The sequence below is a fragment of the Oncorhynchus mykiss genome, chromosome 25 (assembly GCF_057628025.1).
Source record: "Oncorhynchus mykiss isolate SJ-2025 chromosome 25, ASM5762802v1, whole genome shotgun sequence".
NCBI classification, from domain to species: Eukaryota; Metazoa; Chordata; class Actinopteri; order Salmoniformes; family Salmonidae; genus Oncorhynchus; species Oncorhynchus mykiss.
In genome coordinates, this window is record NC_143046.1 from 59,161,665 (window position 1) to 59,167,581 (window position 5,917).

The window sequence follows — 5,917 nt, forward strand, 5'->3', positions numbered from 1 at the left end:
TAAACTGTAGGTTTCCATTTGATTGGAAGGCTGTACAGGTGGTTTGGGAGATGCGCAGTGTTGCCCAACGTCACACTCGGTGGTGGTATAAAATCCCCTGTGTTTGTTCCTCCAGTCATTTGTCTTGAGAAAACAGCAAGGCATAGAGCTACATTACGCGCAATTGTTGCAGGGAAGAAACCAATAACAAGATGACTAAAATGGTGATGGCTTACATTGGGTTTCTTCTCCTTGCCATGCATTTTTCATCACAGGTAAGAACTTTTCCTCTTAAATGTCCTTTTTACCATGTTTCGTTTCAGGTGAGCCCAAATTTGAATTAGGCTACCCATTTCACTGGAACGCAAATGCATTTCAACAGGACAGGTGCAACATTTTAATATGGCTTATTAATCAGACAAATTTGTTACCATAAATCTAGTGTAATTTTCGACATTGACTGTTTTTCTCATTGACAAGCTAATGATGCCGCGTATAATTGATCTCAAGATGTTTTCAGTCGGTATGATTGACATGTTGGCAAAATCTAGCGTTCCAGCGCATTGTGGAACGGTGACGCCTCTTCAGATAGGCTACTGAATCCTTGATCTAACGTTACAACGACATGCGTAGGCTGGCTAATGTAATTTGAGCGGGATGGTTTATATTTTTAATTCTCCACTGCGCAATTCAAATGCAGGAAGTTGCCCATGATCCTATAGGCTTTGGAAACCATTGTCCACAAGGTGATGGCACTTACATGTATTAAGATTTCTAAGGTGCATTTTGTTGGAACATATTGCCATAGGGCTATTGTATTTTTACTGCCTAGGCTACTCCGTGTGCCTAGCTGAACGTTGGCCTTTTTTAAAATTAGTCGTACGAAAGTGAAGTCCAATTGATAGTTGTCCCGACTCGTCAAATGTTTCAGGTTTACGTGTTTTTCACATGTGACAAGCACCTCTTGCTCTCCTGTTTTAGGTCCACGCTCAAAACACTACCACACAGTCCCCTGCCATGAATGCTACGACCAAAGCTGGCAGTGGGAGTTCCAACATGACCAAGATGCCCGACGTCACCAAGAACAACAACATTGCCAAAGGAGCCAGTGCATCCTTGCAGTCCAGCTCGGTTGCGCTCATCATACCCATCATGGTGGGGGGCTCTCTACAGGGGCGCTTCTAGAGGGCTGTTGCAGCAGTGAACCAACACCGGCAAGACTTTAACATCCCCGGCCTAGATGGGGTAAACTGTTTCACAAAGATCACATTTTTTTAAATAAATAATCAGGAAGGCAGTCATGTGCGCTCCTAACCGAAGATATTCGGTGGAGTTGCGTGCCGGAGGAGAACCCATTTCTACTTCACTGATGGGAATTGTTATTTGCCCTTACACCTTCCGGCCGCTTCAAATCAGTAGGCCTTCATACCTCTCACACTGGCCCCATGCCCATAGGCTGAACTGTACGGTCCTCTCCATGGAGGCAGTCCATGATGAGTATGTACTGTACGGAACTCTGCTCTTTGAACCGTTTGGTCCCGCTGTTCCTGTGTAGACACCAGGGGGTAGTTTAGTAATTTGTTAAGAAGTTAAAATATCTAAAGAAATGTTGGGTGAGGCACTTTGAAAATAAGGTATAGAATCTGTGGCACATGCACGGACAGTGGCATTTCTGCACCTGCAGTGAGTACTTTGTCAGAGGCTTGATGTACACTTGTGATTTATTTCTAGAATATGGAATTGTATGAGTTAGCATATGTGATATTTAATTGTCTAAATCCGTGATGTGATATGCTCAGATTTGTTTTTAAGGCCAGGTTCAATAAACCCTTGAAATGTAGGATACTTGTGACAATTTTCTTGTATAATAAAAAATACTATAATGTTTCTCCTCCTGTCTCTAAATTCTAAAGCTTGACCTGCCAAGTAATTTGCTCTGTTCCACTTGTGTCCAGCCCCTTTATTGATCACATAGCTAAGCCCAATGATTTCCTGAAGTAGACTATGTTTGATGTGCCACAATTTAAATCCTTATTTTAGAATGGGGTATAGGAATGTTCACCTTTGGCCAGTTGTAGCATTTATGCCATGTCAACTAGGACATGACTTGTCTTGCATTCCTTGTGGCCAAAACAGGTCCGTTTCCTGACAGTTGACTCCGTTGTAGGCTGCTTTAATTAGTTTAGTTTACCCTAGCTACATTCTCTTGTGACCAGTCATTTACAAACTAGCCTACAATGATGTTCAGGGGAAGGCTGGCTGTAAGGTATACATGAACTGAAACTAATAGTTTCTTGACACTGGGTCTTGCTGGTTGGCTCTCAGCCAAAGGGGTACTTAGAATGGTGACATTCATCCCAGAAGTCTAAACTGGGGGTTTCTAAGCTATATTGTGTGGTTATAAGGTCATACCAAGGATAATTTTGATATTTCACAACGCTCTTGAATCAGACAATGAAATTATTTGACATTACTGCTATTAGTCCATACAGATTGACAACAGTTTTGTTCTCAAGTGTCAGATCGGGGAACATTTTAACATCGAACCCCCTTTTTTTTTGTTTTTTTTTTGGCACTAAACAATTTATGTTCAGATGGTACTCGGACCTTCAGGTGAGGTGTTTGAGTCTCACCTTTCCAGAGGCTTCATAGTGTGTAGAGCCTGTTCAAACTAGTCCCAAAAGATGCTTGTGGGGGTTGTGAAGAAATTTACTGACACTGGATGTGATAAGATTTTTTTTTTTTTTTTTTTTTCTCTCCCCAGGATGTGTCATGGTCTAACACCTTTCACATAGGCAGATGTGGATAATTTGAACTTTTAACTTGATTTATGGGGATTGAATGCTAATTGATCTTAGGGGGTTTGAAAGGAGGCTGTAGATTGTGGCAATAGTCTAATTTTAAATTTAAACCAATTTGTTTTATTTTTTGGGGACTACCTGTTTGGCATGTTATTTTGGTATTAATGTTTCACATGTTAAAAGAAATTAAAGCTGCATACAAACATGGTCTCTTTTGCTTGAGTAAGACTGCTCCAATGTAGGTATTTCAGCCTAGCTCAGTACTCTGTGGTGGTTGGGCAGCCAGTGGAAAATACGGAGTGCAGGTAATGTTCTCTAGTTGTGCCACGATTAGCTCAGTGTTCTGTCACTGCCAAGTCTAAGGGTAGACCTAGAAATTTCAAGCCCCTTGGGTGCTGCCATAGTTACATTAAGTGCCCATCCAAAAAGGCTCAGTCATCCGCCACAGAAAGGGATGTCAAATCACCTTATCTACAGTAGCTTTGATTGGACTGTCAACATCATACTTTCAAAATCTGAGCTAGCAGCCATGAATCAAGTCGACAATCTACTGGCAAAACCTTTTTAATCCTTGTCATATTAAGACAAGTTATAGTGTATCGGTGCTCATCGGCCATTGGCCATAAACATTGTTGGAAATTGCAAATTCAACAATGAGTGGTTTGGAAGGAATCAGGGACAGTGTTGGGACTGCTGTTGGTACAGCTTTATGTAGTCCCTAACAGTTTGTGGGCACCGTTTGTCACTGTTATAGTGCAATTCATGTATTGTTTAGTGTTGTGTAGTGGCTTTGCTCTCATGCATCTCACTATTGTTTGTTTTTTTGCCCCACCAAGATTTACATGCTAACATCACCACTGGTTCCAATCGAGTAGTTTCGTGTCCCTCTTCTCCCTGTGAGCAAAGCATCTTATCAGTTACCTCAACCACCTACACCATGGATTCTATGCATCAACCAAATGGGTTCATCTCCTTAAATCCTTGTTTTCCTGCTTCTGATGAGCGACGCTCCGTCAAGGTGTATTGGTTGGCAGCACGATACAGGTGCCTGATGGTTTGCACCAGTTCATTTACACCTTCAGTCGGAATCAGAACTTTGCCATAGATGTGCGGAAGTGTTGTTCAAGAAACAAAACAGATCACATCAAGATGAAACAAGTCCCTCTGACATTTCTACATGAGCATCGCTAAAAGGCAGTGGTGGGCCGTCAGGGCCAGCAAGGCCTTCTCTGCTGGCCTAAACATCATCAGAATATATATATATACATTTTTAATATATTTTCCCACAAATATGTATTCAATTATTCCCCAGAGTAAGAGTTATACTCTTCATTTCATAGCTTTCCTCTTGGTTGCACTGCTTCCAGCCCCAGGTTGAGATTTGGAGGGCTGGTCTTTATGTTAGATCTTTTATCCAATCATATTCAGCCATCATGTGTTGCCAGGGGTCTAAAATCTGCCCTCAGGCCTTCAGAATCAACAGTGCGGACGCTTGTAGCTTAAAGTGAATGGAAATGAAAATTTAGTGTCAACCAATCAGCTTTAGAGTTGACTATTGTACGCCCGCTGGCTGGCTGGCTCCAGTGTTACACATGAGCCAGCTAGCAGGCGTAGTGCGTGCACGTCTTTTGATTGGATTACCAATATTGAGAGGCAAGTCCTATGGGCAGGTCTATGCAGAACCTCAGAACTAGGAAACTGAATTTGATAAACAAATTAATTTGCGTACTACTAAGCTGTTTTTTCAACCCACAATGGCGGAAGGAGGAGAAGATATCGATTTGGTCGAGGATATAATTATAACGCCATTCTCAAGACGTACTTTTCAAGAAAAGTTAGACATTGTAAGGAGAGGTCGCCCGACGCCGACTCTACAAAGCCTGTCACAGGCGGGAAACTTGAGTTGTCTAACCAAGGCAGCAACGAGACACCAAAGTACGGCTGGGCACTTACAAGCAATGGTGCTTTTGAAAACTTTTGGGGACACACGAGTGGATCTACAGCTCTACGAACAAGTGCGCAGGGCAACGGAGCTGCACAATGAAAAGGTGAAGAAAAATAGGGAAATATTGAAAAGACTCATTGATTGTGTCATGTTTTTGGGTAAACAGGAACTGTATTTTTTTTGGGGGGGGGTCTTAAAGCTCAAAGATTGTGGACCAGAAATGGATAGAAGAAGAATATTAATATAACTCTGTTGCACTCAACTATGTTCTTGCCTATTAGTTGAACTGTACTGTATTGTACTCTTCCCCTGCAATTCTCTGAATAAAAATGTCAATTTCAAGGTGACGCAACGCCTGGTTATACTGCGTTTCTGTCTAAATTTATAGTGTCTAGAGCCATGGCATCATAATGATGGTAATAAGAGGTGGATTAATTTGGGTGGGACTGTGTAGGACCTCACCTCCCTTATTCTACTCGTCCTCTGGTGATGTAGAGGTTAACCCAGGCCCTGTAGCCCCCAGTTTCACTCCTATTCCCCAGGCGCTATAATTTGTTAACTTCTGTAACCGTGAAAGCCTTAGTTTCATGCATGTTAACATCAGAAGCCAACTCCATACATTGTTTTATTCACTTCTTTAGCACACTCCGCCAACCCTGATGTCCTAGCCGTGTCTGAATCCTGGCTTAGGATGGCCACCAAAAATTCTGAAAGTTCCATCCCCAATTACATTTTCCACCAAGATGGAACTGCCAAAGGGGGTGGAGTTGCAATCTACTGCAGAGAGAGTCTGCAGAGTTCTGTCATGCTATCCAGGCCTGTGCCCAAACAGTTATTCCTCCTACTTAAAGAAATAAAAAATATATATCTTACTGTTGCCGCTTGTTATAGACTCCCCTCAGTTCCCAGCTGTGCCTTGGACACCATATGTGAATGAATTACCCCCCATTCATCTTCAGTTCATACTGTTAGGTGACCTAAACTGGGATATGCTTAACACCACGGCCGTCCCACAATCCAAGCTAGATGCCCTCAATCTCACACAAATTATCAAGGAACCTACCAGGTACAACCCTAAATCTGTCAATGCAGGCACCCTCATAGATATCATCCTGACCAACCTGCCCTCTAAATACACATCTGCTGTCTTCAACCAGGATCTCAGCGATCACTGCCTGTGTCCGTAATGGGT

At 42.4% G+C, this 5,917-nt stretch overlaps 1 long non-coding RNA gene across 1 annotated transcript; it reads left to right on the top strand.

Annotated features, from left to right (window-relative positions):
• LOC110505373 (uncharacterized) lies at positions 1–1,867 on the top strand. The gene is made up of 2 exons (XR_002470746.3): positions 1–254; positions 961–1,867. It is a non-coding gene; the product is annotated as an uncharacterized LOC110505373 (long non-coding RNA).
• The last annotated feature ends 4,050 nt before the right edge of the window (positions 1,868–5,917 follow it).